We start from the raw sequence: 23,521 nt of genomic DNA on the forward strand, positions 1-23,521 counted from the left end.
TTAACTTCTGAAGAGTCTTAATCCAGTCACTTGATGCATACAGTTACCTTTCTTGTCCTCTATTATAAAATAACCTATTAAAGTACAAAGCGTGCGGGATGGATTTTTTTTTTTTTTGGTAAGGAAATGCCTCGAAGCATTCTATTTCTTCCTTCGTTCCTGAGGCTATGCTTCCATTTTCCTTAACTGTTTAAGTGTAGTGTGAGTCTCACTTCAGCATTTAGTACAGTGTTTGGCACACAGTGAGCGCTCAATAAATACATTTGAAGCAGTGTGGCTCAGTGGAAAGAGCACGGGCTTGGGAGCCAGAGGTCATGGGTTCTAATCCTGACTCCGCCACCTGTCAGCTGTGTGACTTTGGGCAAGTCACTTGACATCTCTGGGCCTCGGTTTCCTCATCTGCAAAATGGGGATTAAGACTGTGAGCCCACGTGGGACAACCTGATTTCCTTGTATCCCCCCCCAGCGCTTAGAACAGTGCCTGGTACATAGTAAGCGCTTAAAAAAATAGCATTATTATTATTATTATTATTATTTGAATGAAGGAGGACAGGGCGATCAAGGGACACTTTTTCCAAAGCCCTTGTCTTGATGCCCAGCAGCAAAAGAACTTGGACTCTATCGAACAGGGAAGCTACTCTTTTTTCAAATGTTCTTTTAAATCACTTCCTGATAAAGATAAATGGTGACTGTCAGGAGGGTGTATGAAAGCAAACAAAATGGTCTTGAGATCAGTGGTGCTGTTTAGGGGCGATCTGGGCCTCAGTCGGTAAACATAATCGATGCCTGCCCAGAATACTTAATCAATGCCAGAAGGGAGGATTTTAATTAAGGTGCTCTTTCCTATACTGAGCTTGGGCTAAGAAATGTTATAAAGGCAATGCGAAGTTTCTCTTCTTTCAGGTTAACTGCTTTTTTGGTGGAAAATCCCCTAATTTGAAAACGTGCTTAGTATATGTGGTCATATATTAGAGAAGCAGCATGGCTCGGTGGAAAAGAGCCCGGGCTTTGGAGACAGAGGTCATGGGTTCATAATCCCGGCTCCGCCAACTGTCAGCTGTGTGACTCTGGGTAAGTCACTTCACTTCTCTGGGCCTCAGTTACCTCATCTGTGAAACGGGGATAAAGACTGTGAGCCCCACGTGGGACAAACTGATCACCTTGTAACCTCCCCAGTGCTTAGAACACTGCTTTGCACATAGCAAATGCTTAATAAATGCCATTATAATTTATTATTATTATATACTAAATGGTCACCCAAAAGAAATGTATCTCTGGGGGTTTTGTTGGTGTTTTTTTTTAATGGTATCTGTTAAGCGCTTACTTCTGTTTCAACCACTGTTGTAAGTGCTGGGGTAGATATAACCTAATCAGATGGGACACAGTCCCTGTCCCAAATGGGGCTCACAGTCCGATGGATTTTACATTTTACAGATGAGGGAACTGAGGAACAGCGAAGGGAAGTGACTGGCCCAAGGTGACCCGGCAGACAAGTGGAGAAACTGGGATTAGAACCCATGCCCTTCTGACTCTCAGACCTGTGCTCTAACCATTAGGCCATGCTATTTCTCCTTGTTCTAGTCCTGTACCTAGGCTGCATATCTTACCTTATATTGCACTTTCCTGAGGGCTCAGTACAGTGATCTGCATACGGGGAGCACTTAATACTATCGACAGGTCCTGGAGAAGATGACCGGATGGTCCTGGAGCAGCAGTGTGGCCCAGTGGATAGAGCCCAGGCTTGGGAGTCAGAAGGACCTGGGTTCCAATCCCAGTTCCGCCACTTGTCTGCTGTATGACCTTGGGCAAGTCACTTCACTTCTCGGTGCTTCAGTTCCCTCATCTGTAAAATGGGGGTTAAGACTGTGAGCCCCGTGTGGGACAGGGCCTGTGTCCAAATGGACTTGCTTGTATCCACCCCAGTGCTCAACACAGTGCCTGACACATACTAAGCGCTGAAAAAAACACTACATTGGTCATGGGTTCGAATCCCGCTCCGCCACTTGTCAGCAGTGTGACTTTGGACAAGTCACTTCACTCTTCTAGACTGTGAGCCCACTGTTGGGTAGGGACCGTCTCTATACGTTGCCAACTTGTACTTCCCAAGCGTTTAGTACAGTGCTCTGCACACAGTAAGCGCTCAATAAATATGATTGATTGATTGATTGATTCTCTGGGCCTCAGTGACCTCATCTGTAAAATGGGGATTAAGATTGTGAGCCTTACGTGGGACAACCTGATCACCTTGTACCCCCCTCCAGCGCTTAGAACAGTGCTTTGCACATAGTCAGCGCTTAACAAGTACCATTATTATTATTATTATTATTATTATTATTATTATGTGGCTTCAGTAGACCTTTCAGGCTGGGGAGAGCAGTGGTCTGCGGCCTGTGAAGGGGGAGGGAGTTCAGACGAGTCTGAGAAAGGCAGAAATTGTATTTTATAGTATTCAGCATCAAGCCCAGGTGGATACAAAAAGGCTTGAGACCATTGTTAATGGAGATGATCGTTGGAAAAACAAAACAAAACACAGCATTTTCAATTACAGGGCACCTTTGGAAAACTGTTGCGCCAAATGGCAGCCAGCCATTTCAGATGACATTTACAATGACTCCCTGTCCCAGCAATGATGAGGACATCAGTTCCAGGCAAAAGCGTTCCCGAAAATGCTCACGCAAAACTAGCCTTTTCTAGTCACTCAAGGCTTTAAAAAAAAAAAAAAAACTCCCCCTCTCCAAATAAGATGTTTTATTTGCATGGCCTAGTGGATAGAGCACTTGTACCTATTTACTATTCTATTTATTTTATTTTGCCAATATGTTTTGTTTTGTTCTCTGTCTCCCCCTTCTAGACTGTGAGCCCATTGTTGGGTAGGGACCATCTCTATATGTTGCCAACTTGTACTTCCCAAGCGCTTAGTACAGTGCTCTGCACGCAGTAAGCGCTCAATAAGTATGACTGAATGAATGAATAGAGCACAGGCCTGGGAGTAAGAAGGTCCTGGGTTCTAGTTCCAGCTCTGCCACTTGTCAGCTGTGTGACCTTGAGCAAGTCACTTCACTTCTCTGGGACTCAGTTTCCTTCTGTAAAAATGGGGTTTGAGACTGGGAGCCCTCTGTGGGACGGAGAATGTGTCCAACCCGATTTACTGGTATCCACCCCTGTGCTTAGTACAGTGCCTGGTACATGGTAATTGCTTAACAAATACCAAAATTATTATTATTGAAACTTTTGGACCTGATTTGATATTGTTACTATTCCAATTCAAATTGGGCTTGAACTGAAATGAGAATAAAGTTAAGGTCACCTGCCAAAACCCTTACCAAATTATCATTTGTTGTTGTTATGATTATTATGGTATGTATTAATAACAATGATGGCATTTATTAAGCGCTTACTATGTGCAAAGCATTGTTCTAAGCGCTAGGGTGGTTACAAGGTGATCAGGTTGTCCCATGGAGGGCTCACAGTCTTCATCCCCACTTTACAGATGAGGTCACTGAGGCCCAGAGAAGTTAAATGACTTGCCCAAAGTCACACAGCTGACAATTGGTGGGGTCGGGATTTGAACCCATGACCTCTGACTCCAAAGCCCGGGCTATTTCCACCGAGCCACGGTGGATCGCTTACTAAGTGTCAAGGACTATTCCAAATGCTAGGGTAGAAAAAAAGTCCATCAGGTTGGACACAATCCCTGTCCCTCTTGGGGCTCATATTTTTAGGAGGGAGAAGAGCTACTTAATATGAGGGAACTTAGAAGTGAAGTGATTCGTCCAAGGTCGCCCGGCAAGGAATTGGCGGAGCTGGGATTAGAACCCAGGTCCTCTGAATTCGCATTTCCATTAAAACCGGTGCATTTAAAACACTGAAAGTTACCCGGTATTATATCACAAACCGGGTGACAATTAATTAGGAGCAATACCTTAGCTGGTGGAAATTCTGTCTTTGGACTTTTCTGGCAGACTGCAAAGAGCAATATTACTGTTGGCTACTTGGCAGTGACAGCTGGGGAAAGTCAGTAGAAGCAAAGACCATTTCCCATCTGGCCAGAATTTCTGAGTGGTATTTCGATCATCACACATGTGGGCTCGTTAGAAGTTACATCTTCGCTGATGGGGTGGTGTTTACGAAAGGATGCTCTGTCAGATCAGTCGAAAACCATGTCCTGATGGTCGTTTGACAATGTCAGGAATTTTGAACTGTTTACGTGGATCATTTCTGTATTTTTCCTCGAATTTTTGGAATGGGGATTTTGGTTGTAAAAACACATAGTCTGATAAGTATGTAACAGATATAGATAATCCACTCCATGGCAGACACACTCGTCATTTCTCTCAACCTTCTCATTGAACCTCACTTATGTCTCTCTCTTTTCCAACCAATTTGTTTCTCCTGCTATTGCCCATTCTCAATTAATCATATCTATGGAAGTGCCTGCGTGCAGAACACTACTAATAAATCTGAGAGAGCAGAAGAGAGGCAGTAGACAGGATCCAAGCTCTTAAACAACTAGCAGGGGAGACAAACACTAAAGTCAATTAAAAATAGGAGGACGCAGTAAGTCTCAAGATATGTACACAAATGCTATGGTGGTGGTAGTATGTGTTGTGGGGGGGAGGGTGAAGGAGGGGCTTAATGATTTATGGTCTTTGTTGAGTGTCTACTATATGTCAAGCACTGTTCTACGTACAAGTTAACCAGGTTGGACAGAGTTCCTGTCTCACGTGGATCTCGGAATCTAAGCAGGAGGGAGAATGGGTACCAAACCCCCTTTTTCCAGTTGAGGAAACTGAGTAACAGAGAAGTCTAGTGAGTTGCCCACGGTCACAAAGCACGCAAATAATAGAGTCAGTATTAGAACCCAGGTCCTCTGCCTCCCACTAGGCATTCTGGTCGTTAGCAGTTATTTCAAATCACCAGAGTGACCTGGGCAAGAACAGGAGAAACTGAATTTTACAGGCTTTGATAGGATCTGGAAGCAGGAGTAGAGATTCCTCAGTCACTCTACAGCTTCAGTTAACTAGACGTCCCCCCTCGATGCCCACTTGCAGGAAAAAATAAGAATAAAAAAAAATCAGAAAGAAAACTGTTACCTTTTTCTGAAATTGTACATGCCCAGGTCCTGTCAAAGAGACTCAACTAGATAGGGTTGCTATGCTCTTAGATCTTACGGTCCACAGAGAGACAACAGAGCACAGATAAATATTTGGGGCAGGGGAAGACATGGAGGTGGGGAGAAAGGTAGGATAGATAACTAACAGATAAATACTGCGGCATCGGTCTTTTCATCTACAACTGCAAGCACTGATATAGATTAATGCCGGGAGCACAGACTTTCAATCCCAAACAAACAGAACAGTTTCCTTTATAGCCGTATTTATTCATGTCATTCTTGAACATGAAAGTCAATTCCTCTGTGTGTGCCATGCAACTGTGGCTGAAAAGACAGAAGAATATTTACCGAATGTAGAAGCGCTAAAAGAGAGATGCTGACATCTTTGAAGTCTTGGGGCATTCCTTCAGTGTCACATGGGTGAGGAAAAACAAGCCCACGCAGATGTCTGAGAAGGGAACCCTCTGCCCCTTACAGATTTCTGTTGAGTGACCACCGGGCTGATGTGATCTACCACTGCGTTGCCTTGTGACCCTTCCTTCATGTTTTGGTGGGCTCTCAGTACTTTTAGGGGGTTACACTATCAACCAATCAATCAAATTTCTTCAGCACTTACTGCATGTGGAGTTCTGTACTGAGCGCTTGGGAGAGTATGGTGTAACAGAGTTGTTAGACACATTACCTGCCCACAGCGAGCTTACAGTCTAGAGGTTAGGGGTTGTCGTAAGAAAAGGCACCCATACTCATAAAAGCTGGCACAAACTACCAGAGAACAGCCCAGACCCGTTCTCCTTGGAGGTCTTTAAAAACCGGGCCACATCCAAATATCTTGCCTGGTTCAAGTTGAGGCAGAAAGTTTGATCTGACGGTTTCTTAGCTTCATGGGTTTTTGATAAGAGCAGCAATTGGACAATTAAATCCATTAGAGCCCATGGCTACTTCTATGTCTGAAGGGAGTTTACAGGATCAAATACATGCAGTGCTTATTAACAGTAAATATTATACTTATTAAGTACCACCGCTAGGCTCTTGGGAGTGTACGAAGTAACAGAGTTGGTACACATGTTCCCTGCCCAAGAGAAGCAGAAGCTGTCCACGAGAAGCTGTCTCCTCTAGAGGAGGAGACAGACATTAAAATATGGAAATGAACAAAATTGTGCTGGGCTGAGGATGGGATGAATAAAGGGAGCAAATCCAAGTGCAAGGGCGAAATAGAAGGGAGTGACAGAAGAGGAAATGAGGGCCTAGTCAGGAAAGGCTTCAGGGTAGATGTCATTTTACTATGGCTTTGAAGGTGGGAAGAGTGACAGACTATGATGAGGGGGTGAGAGTGGGTATGTTACTCCCTTTTTCCTGATTAGGGGACAGAGGCTCAGAGAGGTCAAGTGACTTGTCCAAGGTCACACAGCAGGACAGTGGTAGAGCTGAAACTAAAACTCTAGTTTACCTTCTCTCAGATCCAAGCTCTTACCAAGGTACTTGGGTTCACGCCACGCTGATCTACTTCAATACGACAAAAAGAATTACCCTTCACCGGCCAGAGTGGCAACCTATGATCGTATCCAAGCCTAACACTTCAAAGAAAAATTTGTCAGTGGGCTTTGTTAAAGCAAACACCTCAACACTGCTTCCGCTATCCTAGTCAGGGAGCTTTCATTGCCCACAGTCTCAAGTTCTTTCCATGCATGTTCTAAATCATTAGCAACTGTGCTGCTAATTGCCTGCAACAAAAACAGAGCTTTCCTTGCACACTTCAGTGGCTATTATAAAGTACTAATTTTACAAAATAATAAGAGTAATAATAATAATCAGAATGGGTGGTTTCCAGGGGCGGTGTTTAATTTACAATGGAACAAAAATGTGAAAGGATCCTTTCAGAATTCTGATTCAGGCTTGGGAATAGGAAAATCAAAGGCCTGATTAAGCCAAGTAAAGACGTCCACTTCCACACTGAGCTATAGAACATACAAATCGAAATTCTGAGGAGTAAGGGAGATGTACTAAAATGGCAGATTATAACATGTGTACCCACTCTGTATTCTCCCAAACGCTTATTACAGCACGCTCACAGAGTAAGCGCTCAATACATGTAATCGATGACAACATGCTACCTGCCATTCAGAGGATATGGTGGTGATGGAGTCTCAGAAACTACCAATAAGCCTCAGGTGTTTCAGGATGGAGAATCCACACACAGGGATCATCTATAGCGCCTTATCGCTTTGTGGAACACCACTTACACTTCCCCATCTCTCCTGAACATGGCCGGCTCTTTTCGGGGATTAGAAAAGACACCTGGCAGTGTACTTTTTACAATTCTTCATCTTACATTTCCTGAAGCCAAGATGATAGTAGCAGTGTTCTAGATGAGCTAGAAAAATTCGGAGTGGGAAAACAGAGCTGTGAAGCTGTGAAGAAACGAAGAGCTGGCCACAGCTGCCCTGGCAGTAAAGTTATACAGCCTGAGCACAGCTATTGAAACCAGAACAACCAGAGAGGGACTCAATGTTTGATGTTATTCCTGCTCTCTCTACACAAGGGCTGTCCAGCTACTCTTTCCCACCATCTTTATAAACTCCTCACCACTGGCTTTAAAGCACTCAATCAGCTTGCCCCCTCCTAGTTCACCTTACTAATCTACTCCAGCCTAGGCCGCACACTCTGCTCCACTAGCACCAGTTTACTAACTGCGCCCCAATCTCATCTATCTCATTGCCGACCCCTTTCCCACACCCTTCCCCTAGCATGGAACTTTCTCTCCTGCCAATATACTGCAGACCGCCACTTTCTCTATCTTCTAAGTATTATTAAGGTCACATATTCTCCAAGAGGCCCTTCCCGATTAAGCCCTCTTTTCCCCAGCTTGCTCTCCATTCTGCATTGTCCAGACACTTCAATCTGTGACCTTTGGACATCTGATGGTCACCCCACTCACAACCCCACAGCACTCATGCACATATCTTTAAATTATATAAGTTATTTATTCATATTGATGTCTGCCTCCTCCTCTAGAATGTAAGCTCGTTATGGGCAGGGAATATGACGGCTAATTCTGTTGTATTGTACTCTCCCAAGCGCTTAGTCCAGTGCTCAAACAATTGATTATTTCAAAGCTTTCAATATCTACTCAACTTCTGCACTGTCCAGAAGATGAATATAATAATAATAATAATGGCATTTGTTAAGCGCTTACTACATGCAAAGCACTGTTCTAAGCACTGGAGAGGATAGAAGGTGATCAGGTTGTCCCACGTGGGGCTCACAGTCTTAATCCCCATTTTACAGATGAGGTAACCGAGGCATAGAAAAGTGAAGTGACTTGCCCAAAAGTCACACAATTTACAAGCGGTGGGGCTGGGATTAGAACTCATGACCTCTGACTCCCATGCCGGGCTCTTTTCACCGAGTCACTTTCTTTGCCAGGTATTAATCTCATGAAATGACCATTCAAGGTCGGGGGGTGGGGCGGGGGGAGAATCAGTATCAGAGAAATGAGAAACATGAAATGCTCAAGCAAGAAAGAGGAAACACACTACCACACTCTCTACCCACACTGAGAAAAGTGCAATGTCTTTGATTTCATCGATATCTTCCACGGCAGAATTTTAAATCTTTACATTTTGCTACTTCAGATTCTCTCTTTTCCCTGTCCCTTTCCTTGATCAAGCAATCACCGGAAATAATCACTGCAGTTGGAACTAGCTAAGCGTGCTCTGTGTTCTCTTGCCATAGATGAAATAATGTTCCTGGGTTCCTTATCTACATTATAACATTCACAGTAGCGAATATAATGGGTAATCTTGAGCAGCCACTGACATCGTAAAACTCTGCCACTTGGACCATTTTCTTTCCAGATAAAACTTTGAATTAAGCCTCAATTAAAAAAAAGGAGTTAAACTGATAGTTAACAAAGCCTTAGGAATCACAGATAGCTCAACATTTAAACTGCAGGTGATGAACTGGTTGTTTTAGTAAAGATAAAACTGTGGTACTTAACTTTTTATTCCTAGTTTGCTCGCTCTTGTAGTATTACTGTTGTTAATAATGGCATTTATTATGCACTTACTAAGTCTCCGTGTTCTATTTGGTGGAAGACTATATTTAGAGTCTCAATTTAACTACACAGGTGACTTCTCCGTGCCTCAGTTACCTCATCTGTAAGATGAGGATTAAGACTGAGAGCGCCATGTGGGACATGGACTGTATCCAAGCTCATCAACTTGTTTCTACCCTAGTGCTTAGTATAGTGTCTGGCACATAGTAAGTACTTAACAAATACCATAAAAAAGACAAAAACTAGTCAGTGTATACTTCTTTGTTTTTCTATTCATCTGCCCTTGAATAATGACCGTAAGTGAAAATTTGCATCACCATCCCCAAATGGCCAAACACAAGGAAATGGAAGTGAAAAGCAAGGAGAGTGGAAGGGATTGACATTTAAACACTATTTCTACTGGTAATAGTAATGGTATTTGGGAAGTGCTTACCATGCCCCAAACTCTAAGCACTGGGGTCAATGCAAGATATTCAGGCCAGACACAGTCGGGGAGTTCCAAGTCTATGTAGGCACTGAATTCCCATTGTACATTTGAGGCAACTGAGGCGAAGAGAAGTTATGTGACTTGCCCAAGGTCACTCAGCTGGCAGGACAGAAGACTAGGAATAAAGAACCTTTAAACCAACAGAAAATAACTCAGGAATAATTCTGGAATAAAAACCTTGATTCTGTTGAAAAACAGATAAGCCAGAAGCTCTGCCCTTAAGACTACACAATAGTGACGACATATACCCGACCGGAGAGCAAAATGTGTGTGATTTGACTCGTTTGCTATCATCACACCAACAGAGGTGGCTGACCATGATTTAGTGGATCTTTCATGAGCATCCCACAATCAATCAGTTGTATTTACTGACCGCTTACTATGTGCAGAGCGTTGTAATAAGCACTTGGGAGAGTACAAGACACCAGAGTTGGTAGACGTGTCTCCTGCCCACACCTGTTTCGTCCCATCAGAAGCGGACTGCCCTCAGCCTCTGCCATAACTCTCCCTTCCCTTCCTCACAGCACCTGTATATATGTATATATGTTTGCACATATTTATTACTCTATTTATTTATTTTACTTGTACATATCTATTCTATTTATTTTATTTTGTTAGTATGTTTGGTTTTATTCTCTGTCTCCCCCTTTTAGACTGTGAGCCCACTGTTGGGTAGCGACTGTCTCTATATGTTGCCAATTTGTACTTCCCAAGCGCTTAGTACAGTGCTCTGCACATAGTAAGCGCTCAATAAATACGATTGATGAAATACGATTGATGACTGTCTCTATATGTTGCCAACTTGTACTTCCCAAGCGCTTAGTACAGTGCTCTGCACACAGTAAGCGCTCAATAAATATGACTGATGATGATGATGATAACTCTTCAATCTAGAAAGTAGACATACTCTCCCTGTAAGTATGACTGCTCTGAATCAGAGCAGAAGGGAAAGCAGACTCAGTCGAGCTCTATCACCTCTTCGTCCCATAAAGTCATTATGATAATGAATTAAAACTGTACACACCACCAAGAGCTCCAGTGCTAGACTACAAGAATGGATTGATTTTAAGCCCGTCCACTTGTTTTTTTTTCCACAGCTGATCTATTCTTCTTTGCTGGATTGTGACATTTCCCACATTCTTAAAAGGGGATGTTGCTTTCATCCACGCAAATAGAGCCCGGGACTGAGAGTCAGGAGGTTCTCAGTTCTAGTCCCGTCTCTACTGTGTGTCCTTGGGCAAGTCAGTTCACTTCTCTGGGCCTCAGTTACCTTATCTGGAAAATGGGGATTAAGAGTGTGGGATGGGGACTGTGTCCAATCTGATTAACATGTATCTACCCCAGTGTTTAGTACAGTGCGTGGCACAGAGTAAGCGCTTATCAAGTACCATAATTATTATCATTATACCACATGGGGCTCGGTTTTAGGCCCCAATTTTACAGACGTGGTAACTGAGGTACAGAGAAGTGAAATGACTTGCCCAAGGCCACACAACAGACAAGTGGTAGAACCAGGATTAGAACCCAGGTCCTCCAACTACCAAGTCCATGCTCTTTCCACTAGGCCAAGCTACTTTTTGGCCTGTAGCAAGCTGAATTATTTTGTTTCTTCCCATCTTCCTTGTGATAGTGCAATGCTTCCCAAATGTTCTGTTTTCTACCCGAATACACCAGTAAGCGCTGTTACATAATTAGGTCCCTACTGGCTTCTTCCTTCTATTCACTTTCATACAATACTCGCTGAAAAACGCTTTTATTCAGGCTACTAGTCACACTCTTATTCTTTCTCTCTGAGCTGCATTAAAGGAGTCGGACAAGGCCAGGGTTGCATTTCACCTTTATCAATATTTTTTTTTAAATGCCTGTTTCACGGCCTGAACCAAATGAATACAATCGTATCAGGAGCCGCCTGCGGAATCACTCGTATCACGTAAATCCTAAACTATCCAAATAAGGCTTTCATTATTTTTCATCCACACTTGCAACTCAGTGCAAAATCCAAGTCCCTTGGAATAAATGAAGAAGGGCAAACTAGTACACAGCCACCCATGATATTCTTATGTTTTGTCAACTCACACTTCTGTAAGTAGACAATTATTTGGAGTTTTTTTTAACGGTATTTGTTAAGTGCCTCTTCCGTGTTGGGCACTGCAATAAGTGCTGGGGCAGATACAAGCTAATCAGGTTGGACACAGTCCATGTCCCATAATGGGGCTCACCATCTTAATCCCCATTTTACAGATGAGATAACTGAGGCCCAGAAAAGCGAAGGGACTTGCCCAACATCACACAGTGGACAAGGGATTCCCAGGCCTGTGCTCCTTTCCCTAGGCCACTCTGCTTCCCGTGTTTAGGGGCATTTATGGGACTTCCTTTAGAAACGTCTCCCAAAATGTCATATGGCTTCACTTGGGAGTTCAGGCACTATGGAATAATCCTTTGTTTGCGATGGCGAGTCAGGACATAGGGAATATACACACATGCTATCTCTTTCCATCCCATCGCAAGGAAGAAAAGGAGAAAGCTTTGTGTGGGTCTGCCCGATGTCAATCTTAACAAATGCCAATCCGAGAACCAACCAGCAGTATTATAGCCCTTCAACACTCTGCTATTCTGAATGTTCTTCCCCAGATTCCTCAAAAGGTGATCTTTCAATCTGCTCAGAGGATGCCACTCTAAGTTCTTCCCCTCAAACACAAATCTGCCTCTTGTCCCCTCTGGAACTTTTCTACTGTCGAACTTGTCCCGCCACCCATTCCCGTCCCAGCTCCTTGCCTTGTCGCTTCTTCCTCAACTGTCTTCTCAACCTCCTGCAAGCCCCCTGCTAGCTCTTCATTCTGAAACCACCCTCCTCAAGGACCCCAGTGACCTGTTAGTTGCCATCGATTATTAGCCACTTCCTTTCCCTAGATGATCTCTGACTCGACATCATTAACCGTACTCTTTAAAATGACAGGATACCAAGAATCACCATGGGTACTCACTCTTCCACTGTTTATTTCTCCCTGAAGCCACTCACCCAGTGCCCGGGGCTGGTGATTTTATAATAATAATAATAATAATAATAATGATGGCATTTATTAAGCGCTTACTATGTGCAAGGCACTGTTCTAAGCGCTGAGGAGGTTACAAGGTTATGAGGTTGTCCCACGGGGGGCTCACAGTCTTAATCCCCATTTTACAGATGACAGAACTGAGGCCCAGAGAAGTGAAGTGACTTGCCCAAAGTCACACAGCTGACAAGTGGCGGAGCCGGGATCTGAACCCATGACTTCTGACTCCAAAGGCCATGCTCTTTCCACTGAGCCACGCTGCTTCCACTAAATCCACCTGGAGGGGGATGACTGTAAGGACACAGTTAGGCAACTATGCCGCGCGTCCAAGAAAATCCATCAATCAGTGGCATTTATTTAGCACTTACTGTGTGCACAGCACTATACTAAGTACTTGGGAAAGTACAATACAACAGAGTTGGTAGACCTGTTCCCTAACCACAACAACATTACGGTCTAGAGAGGGCTCAGCCAGTGCTAGTAATAATGATGGAACTTGTTACGCGCTTATTACGTGCCAACCACAATGGGGTAGGTGTAAGGTAATCGAGTTGGACACAGTCATTCATTCAATCGTATTTCTTGAGCACTTACTGTGCGCAGAGCACTGTACTAAGCATTTGGAAAGGACAATTTGGCCACAGATAGAGACAATCCCTACCCAACAACGGGCTCAGACCCTGTCCTGCAGGGGACTCACAGTCTTAATCCCCATTTTCCAGATGAGGTACCTGAGGCACAGAGAACTTAAGTGACTAGCCCAAGGTCACACAGCAGACAAGTAGTGGGGATGGGCTCAGAACCGACGTCCTCTGACTCCCAAAGCCAGGCTCTTGCCACTAGGCCATGCCCTTCAGCTTAAAAAAAGTGGGGTGTGAAATGGGGCAAAACCTATTTACACAAGTGTCTTGGGAGGCCTTTGATCCTACAAGAAAAAATATGGATAAATCTATGCCGGGTTAGCTAACCACTGCAATTTCCACATTTTACATCTCTGAAGCGGAAGAGATTGATCACAGTGACTTGTTTTTCCTTCTTATGCTTTCATTTGAAAGTAAAATTGCCGCATTTAGCATTTTAGTTAATTAATCAGCACTCAGCTGATTGCTGAGTAACAACTTGTTTGCCTTAAGTACTAATTAGATAGAAAAGGAATTAACCAGGTTTCCTGTTGAAATCTATTGTCCTGACCCAGTTTTAGGCCTCTCTCTGAAAGACCAAACAGTAAGACTTGAAAGTGACGGTTGTCAATTTGATTCACTTCTAAAAGATTTATGCTCCTGCAACTTTTCCTTGGGAATACTGCTCTTTCCCGAACTGTGGGGAATGCATGCCCACAGTGGTCAGTTAAGTGCTCTACAAATACCACTGATTGATTGATAACAATAATTGTGGTATTTGGTAAGCACTTACTATATGCCAAGCACTGGTGTGGATCTAAGATAATCAGGTCCCACATAGGGTGCACAGTCAAAGTAGGAGGGAGAACAGGTATTGAATCCCCATTTTGCAGATGAGGTAACTGAGGCCCAGAGAAGGGCAGTGACTTGCCCAAGGTCATATGACAGAAAAGTGGCGGAGCTGGGATTAGAACCCAGGTCCTCTGATTCCTAGGCTTGTGCTCTTTCCCCTAGGCCACATTGCTTCTCAAGAGGAAATAACAGATCTAGCTCTTCTTCTTTCAGGTCATGGCGGATTTCCAAATGACTGCCTTCAGGTTGGTCACAAAAACACCTGGATCTGAAATCTTGTCCAGTTGAAACCTAAATGTTTCCCAAAATAACAGCCTTATATTGTTGTAATAAATTATTTGGAAGAAAAATATTCTCTTGTATATCCTTCTGAACTGCTGCTACGCTTCACATTAAGTACCGTGCATTGTCTGGCGCCGTGTGAATCCACGCAACCATTTCTTCCTCCATCATATCTGTCTGCATCAGTTTATGAACTGAGTTAGAGCAATCCCTAATTCTTCAGTATTATATTACAAAAAAAAGGGAGAGAGAGGGAGAGGCAATATCACCTAGTGGATGGAGCACAGGAGCACATGCCCGGAAGTCAGAAGTCTTTGGGTGGATTTAGCTCACACCATGGGCCGGCTGGGTGAACCTGGACAACTCATTTACCCTCTCTGGGACTCAACTTCCATCTGGAAAATGGGGGGGAGATGGACTGTGGGCACTATGTTTGATAGGATCATGTCCCAACTGATAAGACTGTAGCAATCCATAACTGAGTGCCTAATGTGTCTACCCCTACACATAGTAAGACCACAGAAAATGCCACTATTATATGCCATATATATTATTTACATGAGGGATTGATACTCTCTATATACAGTCCAATTCATGTATTGAAATTTTGTGTTTTAGCAGACCTGGGTTAGAGAAGCAGCATGACCTAACGGAAAAAAATGCCAGGCCTGAGGTCTAATTCTGGCTCTGCCACTCGTCTGCTGTGTGATGTTGGGCAAGCCACTTTGCTTCTCTGTGCCTCCGTTTCCTCGTCTGTAAAATAGGGGTCGAGTCCTACCTCGTCTTACGTGGAACAGGAGTGTGTCCAATCGTATCGTCTTGTATCTACCCTTGGGCCTAGAACAGTACTTGGCACACAGTACGCACTTAGCAAGCGCCACAGTTAAATTAAACTGGGTGGACCTCATAATGGCACATTTTCAGATCTCCAATTGGCCGGGCTCCCCAAGAGGTGAATGCCCCCGGACTGCGTGGCTCTGGCCCTAGTGTTCCCCCCAAAACAACTTGTGGACAATCAGCAGAGCCCTTTGGGATCCCAAGAATGAACCACTGTTGTTCTTACATTTCGGAGAAACATGCTCTCCATGCTCTGGGAAAGACTAATATACACTTGTGATCCTGCTTCCCTCCAGACACTAAGCTCATTACGGGCAGGGAACGTGCACAATTCTGTTGAACTGTACTCTCTCAAGCGCTTAGTACAGTGCTCTGCACTTAGTAAATGCTCAAATACCATTAATAGATCTACTGTGAATTTATTACAGATACAGTTTTGGCTTCAAATGATTAAGTGGATAAAAAGTCTCATCGCTTGGCATATCCCTTCTATCAGAGTAGATTTTGTGGGAGGGGGAATCAAAACCAAATAGCCCTAATACAGCCACACTTCATGGCACTGCTTTATTGGTACGGTAAGGCCCAGTGAAATATGTCACGGTGGAATCCTTTCAGCCTCTTCCTTACTGTCTTGCTTGGGTTGTTTTATAGCTCCACATCAAGCTCAGCAAAGGCCAACAGAAACCAAGTGAATGACGTCAGACAAGTCATTATCAAGCTTATGCCCTATCAAGAGTCATCCCCTAGGTTTGGAATTCTCACTTTTTGGCGTAGCTTAATTCCGAAATCAGTGGTCTCGCCTAGGCTCTGAGCAAGAATAGGAAAATGAGTCAATAGGACAGCTCCTTTATAGGAACGGTCTATGGAATTATTCTCGTTATACTGTACTTTTCCAAGTGCTTAGTTCAGTGCTCTGCGCACAGACAGCAGCTCAATAAATATGACTGATCCTGAATGATCTTTAAATATTTCATTTCCCCCTCTGAAACCCCAAGCTAGGATCACAGAAGCCTGTTTTGGCAGGAGAGGGAGGGTGGAATTTGGTTGACGTCCCATCCGGTGGGTTGGGGGCAGGGGGAGAAGAATTTCGGTGAAAATCTTCGATTGGATTGGTTTGGGCTGTTTTCAACTGTGAGAATATGAATGATCGTTTTGCATTAAATGGTTTCAAAAGGCTAGAACAGCCCAAAGGTCTGCTGAAGATTTGGAGACGTTAAAGCAACGTGAGCTTAAAGAAAGCCCATTATCTACAGGATAATTAATGATTGATGCCCTACCCCACTGCATTAAAACATATTAATCATATTTCATGGTGGTAATCGCATTTTGTCAACACCTACTCAATCAACAATGTTTACTGAATACTTACTGAGTGCAGAGCACTTTACTAAGGACTTGCGGACAAGATGAAATGCACAGGTCTAGCCAAAGGACCTGTCAGTATCGTGCTTACAGTTATGTAGTGAGCATCCTACATCCCACAGATGACTGGACTGATTGTTTGGGGAATGTAAAAAGAACCCATAAGGACTGCCGAAGTAGAAGGCATTCACAGTTTATCATTAGACACGTTAATAGTAATGATTACATTTAAGACATTCTCACTCAAAGTATCGGCTATTATGTAGGGATTGGCAGAAGTGCTTTGGGCTTTTAAAAGAACAAGTGTATTCTTGTGCAAATGCCACTGAATTAGTTGTAGTAATAATAATAATAATAATGATAATGGTATTTAAGTACTTCCTAGGTGGCAAGCACTGTGCTAAGCACTGGGGAAGATACGAGATATTCAGGTGGGACACGGTCCCTTCCCAGGGCTCACAGTCTAAGGAGGAGGGAGCAAGAATGGGTATTTCATCCCCACTTCACAGATTTATTTCTAAACCTAGTACTGCATTTGGACATGCCCAGATATGGCCTTGGGGAAACTCAGCTTCTGTTTCCAATTGATAATCCATCAGAGACTGGGGGAGACTTCCCTGATGGAACAGTGCAGATGCTTAAAAAAACACTCCGCTTAGGCATTCTGCAGACAGAGGCTTTCAGTACTTCGTTTTATCAATCCAGTACCTTTCACTATCCAAAAAACTACACTTTCGTTTCCTTAGGCTCTGTTTTGGAAGTGATGCTTCTTGATCATTAATGAATAACCTCGAGGAAACCTTCTGAACCAATTCAGAGTTCAACTTCCTCCCTTTTCAGCTTTTGAGATGAGACTTTATAGCCTGGTGTTAGGAATAGAAGCTGTTAAATCCCATTTCACTGACTTACTGCCGTTCGAATGAACTTCATTTTTTCCACAGTATTCCCCAAGGAGTCTTCTGAAGCAACTTACTCTTCGAGGAATTTATAAATACTCCTGTCCTGATAGGAGCAATAAATACTACTGAATAAGCAATGATAAACTTTCACAGTGAGCTGTCGATGTTTCACGTTCTTTAAATGTGACCTTGTTAGGTGCTTGGGAAAGTCAATGGTATTTAGTGAACGCTTACTCTGTGCAGAGCACTGTACTAAGCGTTTGGGAGAGTACAATCCAACAGAGTTGCTAAACAAGTTCCCTGACCACAAAAAGCTTACAGTCTAGGATGGGGACTGAATGCCTGTTCTCCTGGCTACTTAGTCTGTGAGAGACACGTTGAGGACAGGGATAGTGTCTGACCTGATTACCTCGTGTCTAAACCCGAAGTGCAAGTAGTACAGTGCTTTTCACATAGCAAGCGCTTAAAGACTATTATTATGGGACTAAGGGAATGAAGGTGCATTTCTGATCAATTTCTGATTAGTCATCCACAAATTAATCCCTTAGTTATTGCAGCTCTCTCTGGAAGGCTCATGGATGATTTATTTCCCTTCAGATCCTGATCAGTGTGGTGCCAGGGCAATATCAATTAACCAGGGTTGTGTTTGCTTCCTTTAATGACCATGCTATGTTCAGTGGCAAAATAGATTACAACCAGAAAATGTATTTTTACGTCTCCCTGTGCCCAGATGCTAAAATTAGACCACAGTGATATGTCAGGAGTCAGAGCTGGCTTTCCATTTACGATATGCTTTTAGTATAATTCATTATGCTACTTAGTGCTTGGGATATTTACTTACAGTGAGGCAGACTGATTAATATTAGCTCTTCTGAACTCATTCATTTTGTATATATCTTTACACAATCGCACATCAAATTATTTGTCATGGATATTTGATTTTCAATTCTTTTTATGTCAGTTGCCATCAAGTGGAAGGTTCTTGTGGTCAGGAAATGAGTTCTCTCTGCTTCAAGCAGTCCCCACTGGTTTTTAGCCACTCAATCTGCTTTCTCCCTCCTACTGACCTACACTCCTCTCTCACTATACCCCAGCTCACACCCTTTGTTCTTTTTAAGCTAATCTAGTCACTGTTTTTATCTCCCCCCACAACTTCTGAAATTGTCAGAGTCAAGGAGAGTTGATTTCATTTTTTTAAGGCAGATGCCTCATTAATTTTTCAGAGTTGCCAAATTCTACAGCTCTTAAAAAGATCTATCTCCCGCGATCGTCAATTTCCCCGACTTCCACATTTAATTTTCTTCAGAGCGTTCAGGGAGATGTGTCCTAATTCTGATAATTAACTGAGCACTGTACTAAGCGCCTGGAAGAGTACAATGCCACAAAGTGGATAGACACATTCCCTGCCAACAAGCTTATCATCTATCTGGGGCTCACAACCGAAGGACGATGTCCTTCATGGGGTTCACAATCTAAGGGGGAGCAGGTAATAAATCCCCATATTACAACTGAGGAAACCAAGGCAAAGAAACATGAAGTGACTTGCCCAAGGTCACACAGCAGGGAGTCAGGATTAAGGACCCAAGTCCTCTGATTCCTGGACCAATACTCTGTCCACTAGTTCATAGTGTTTCTCAGTGGACTTAAGGCAACTATTGGGTAGGTGTCCAAGGGGACGTAGGAGTAGGGATAAGTCACCAACGTTTCTTGAAAAGTCACACAGGCGCAAGTCTCTATACTAAGCACCACCAGGGGAATTTTTGAATTCAGCGTGGCAATCTTATTTCAGGCCATTTAGCAGTTTTCCATTAGGATGGAGAGAGCATTGGCTTTAGTCCACTCTTCAGAAAATTATCTTCTTTTTAAAACCATTGACCTGCATGTCACTTCCCTTCTTAATTCTGAAAAGGGGCATAGAGGGAAGATAATGATAGCATTTGCAGGGTCCAACTTTTTTCCCATTATATAATTTTTTAAGCCCTATAAAAAAATTGACAGCAGAATTCATAAATCTTTGAAAGAAATCTGTCATCAACAGTTCTTTTTTATATTCTAAAACACACATATATTGTGTGATATTTTCCCCAGTTTATGCAGGTTTAGACATTGAAAAGTATACTTATGAAACGTTCTCGTAACGCATCTTATTTCCTATACGATCTATATTAGTATGTGTTCTATAGAAACAACTACTTATTTTGGGTAGCTTTATGTAACAGTATTTTTCACCTCCTCTTTTTAAGTACATGCACTGTTTTGGCTTCTAGAAGCGTGAACAGAATCAGACTTGAATAATTTACTTACCCTTCCATCCCCCATTCTGTCATGGTACCTTAAATTAGGTATCCATTTGAGAATACTTTATAAGCTCTCAAAAATTGGGCCAAAAAAGTGAGTCATTCTTTGGAACCTACCATTTCTTAGCATCCCCCAAACGAGGAGGTTTTGGTGTAAAATTTCCAAATAAGTGGCACTCAAGCTTTCCTTGGTACAAACCTAGAGATACATTTGAAAGAAAGCTTTAAGAAAGCTGAAAATGTGAATCTAAAGCCCCCTTTCACAGACTGTCATTTACTGGGGGAACTACGGACAGTCCGGCCTAGTGGAAAGTGCACAGGCCTGGGAATCTGAGGACCTGGGTTCTAATCCCAACCTGTTTATCTTGTATCTGCCCCAGAGCTAAGTAAAGTGCTTAGCACAGAGTACCCCTTTTAGCAAATACCATCATTCTAGAAGCTGATTCCAAACACTGTATTCCTGAATTCACTTTTGTTTGCATTTCCTCCTCAGTGGTGGAGACAATTTGACTACACTACTGCTTTGCCTAGAGGAAAATCCATTTGGTTGTTGTCATCTGTAAAGAGGCCTAAAAGATGCATCAAACTAAACTGACAATTAAAGAGGGAAGAGGAGTTGCCAACTTCCAGATTGACATACCTTATTGGAGTTTCTTTTTTCAAAATGCTGTTCCCTTCCACGTCTCCTCAGGATAACCTTTGACAATTTCAACTATCCACGGTGCCACCGGCTTCTGAAACAAAATTAAGGAAATAACATGTCACAATGACTAAGAGGCTGACAATAATCAGGGGTTGGCTTTTCCTTCTCAGAAGGATATCTATCCTTAAACCAAACTCAGGCTAATTCAGGTTCCCTCGCTCAGTTCACCAATGGCCCATTATATTCGGGCAGTGTAAAAGAGGGATAAAAGATGAATTCATTTTGGGTGTCAGCATAAAGGGAGAACTTGAAAGAGGCTGGGCCAGTGGCCCGATGAATCGTAAAGTGATACAGATGACTTTTCCAAGACTCCAGGCCCACTCACCTAGCTGCTCACTTCATCTCCTCATTCCTTTTGATTTTCATGAAAGTTATTGAGAAACGTAGAAGGATCGTGGCCTAGTAGAAAGTGAAGTGACTTGTCCCACACTAGAGACAAATGGCAGAGCTGGGATTAGATCCCAGGTCTTTCCCCTAGGCCAAGCTGCTACCCATATCTCTGTCTTGACCAGGGGAAGGATTTAATAGGAAGCAGAGGTGAGGCCAAATGGTTAGTGCACAGGACCACAGATCAAAGAAACTTTCTAGGTTCTGGCAAGATAATTCTCCTCTCTTCTGAGGTTACCTGTTCATTTTTCACCCTGTAGACTCTCCAGTAAGTCAGATTTGCACCAGGGTGGATCCCAAAGGAGAAAGAAGATTAACCAGTGTGTTACTTAATCTGTTAATAAATTCCCCCATGTTGAAATGGCTTTAAAGGCTCTACTGAAGGTTCTACTACATAATCCCTTTATGTTCCTCATGGCTCTCACTAAACCCAATAGAATAATTAAAAAAACAACATTTAAATACATGGAAGCGATTGTTTTTCTCACTCAACCTTCCTGATACAAAACAAATCTTCTCTAACTTGAGTTTTAGAGATGGCAGGTACTGGAAATGTGAACTGGATTAAGTCAGGGACTAAATTAATTCTCACGAAACCAGACAACAAAATGACCTGGAAGTGTATGAAGGCAGAAGTTCGATGATTTCACCATGAAAATGAAACAAAACAAATACTAGGAAGGTCTAGCCTGCTAAATGCTATTTTTAGTTTCTGTCCTCATTGGCTTCTCTTGTTAAGATGTCCTTATGGTTTGCAGATTCATAGCATAAAGCTGTATTCGAAAAATTAACAGCTAGGGGCTTAGATCTTTTTTGTCATCCCCAAGGCAGGATTTCCCTCAGTTCTGCTTTTATATTTCAGAAACTTTGACTAGACTTCTTTTTGAAAGAAAACCATGAATGTGAATTATGCCAAACTAATATCATGCCACCCTCTAATATCAATCAGAGAACACTGATGTCTCCACACCTACTGAAATTTGAAATGCATCAGAAAAGAACATCTTTAAAGGAATTGCTTCCTGGATGTCAAAAAGCATCCATTACACCAAAAGCTCCCTGTGGGCAGGGAATGTGTCGCGGGCTTGTGTTCTTTCCCAAGATTACTCAAGAAGTCCTCAATGAACAGCATTACTACTACTCAGTAATAGCATACTACAACAGTGATAGGATTTCTGCAACAATAGGGAAGCAAGAATTTACACTAATACTAATAACTACTGGATTCAGTCACAGCAGGTCAACTAAATGAAAATTACGCTAGCTTCCACTCACCTTCCCTTCAATCAATCAATGGCATCTACTGAGCACCTGCTGCGTGCCGAGCACTGTACTAAGCACTTGGTAAAGTTGAACAGAGTTGGTAGACCGTTCCCTGCCCACACGGAGTTTACAGTCTAAAGGGGGAGACTGACATTAAAATAAATAAATAAATATGGGCTGATACGGACGTTAAGTGCTGTGGGCAGGGTGAATATCTAGTGCGTAATGGGTACGGATCCAGACTCAGAAGGAAGGGGGAGTAGGAGAAATGAGGGCTTAGTCAGGGAAGGCTTCCTTGAGGAGGTGGGATTTTAAAGAAGAATCCCCACTTTGGATTCAAGCTCTACAGAGAAGGGGTGGAAAATGTAACTGATTTCCCACTTTCCTGTTAATACAAAAAGAGCTAACAAAACATCCTCAACCCGTATCATCTGCGTGTCTTACCATGAGTAAATCATGCTAATCACATTCAGAAAGTGTAAGTTCTTAATATGGAACTTCAGATCCGCTCTACTGAAAAATTCAATTTCTGTACGTTGCCACTGATATTTGCAATGCCAACCAGACATTAAAGCTCAGCTTTATTATGTTGCTTAATTGTGTTTCTCTTTAGTGCTAGACTGTGCTGTTTTTTCTTCTACACCCCAGTGCATTTCTCATCTGTTTTATTTATAATTGTTTTTTAATTAAATGGTCTAGTTTACTTTAGGCACACAGTGGATCATAAGAATTAACGCGGGTTGCCAGATGCCACAGATGAAGCCTAGAGAAGTCACATGAACTTCACAGGGAGGGTCACACAGCACAAAACTGGGATGAATGTGAGAAGCCGAGCAGGCTAGTGGAGAGGGCAGGCTCTGCGCCCTGGCTCTGCCAATTGTCAGCTGTGTGACTTTGGGCAAGTGACTTAACTTCGTTGTGCCTCAGTGACCTCATCTGTAAAATGGGGATGAAGACTGTGAGCCCCCCAGGGGACAACCTGATCACCTTGTAACCTCCCCAGTGCTTAGAACAGTGCTTTGCACATAGTAAGCACTTAATAAATGTCATTATTAATATTATCTTGACTCTGCCACGTGTCTACTTGTCTTGATTAGTCTAACATCCTCCTTGCTGACCTCCCTGCCTCCTGTCTCTCCCTACTCCAGTCCATACTTTCCCCTATGAGGCCTTCCTCCAGGAGGCCTTCCCAGACTGAGCCCCCTCCTTCCTCTCCCCCTCGTCCCCTCTCCATCCCCCCGTCTTACCTCCTTCCCTTCCCCACAGCACCTGTATATATGTATAGATGTTTGTACATATTTATTACTCTATT

At 43.0% G+C, this 23,521-nt stretch overlaps 1 long non-coding RNA gene across 3 annotated transcripts in view; it reads right to left on the reverse strand.

The window, feature by feature from the left end:
- The window catches only part of LOC119937521, a 270,891-nt gene that overhangs the window by 25,135 nt on the left and 222,235 nt on the right, over nt 1–23,521 (reverse strand). For all 3 annotated transcript variants that reach the window (XR_005454143.1, XR_005454145.1, XR_005454146.1), the window contains one exon: nt 20,497–20,590. This is a non-coding gene — a long non-coding RNA (uncharacterized LOC119937521). The remainder of the gene's footprint in view (nt 1–20,496; nt 20,591–23,521) is intronic.

This window comes from Tachyglossus aculeatus, chromosome 15 (genome assembly GCF_015852505.1).
Source record: "Tachyglossus aculeatus isolate mTacAcu1 chromosome 15, mTacAcu1.pri, whole genome shotgun sequence".
Classification (NCBI taxonomy): Eukaryota; Metazoa; Chordata; class Mammalia; order Monotremata; family Tachyglossidae; genus Tachyglossus; species Tachyglossus aculeatus.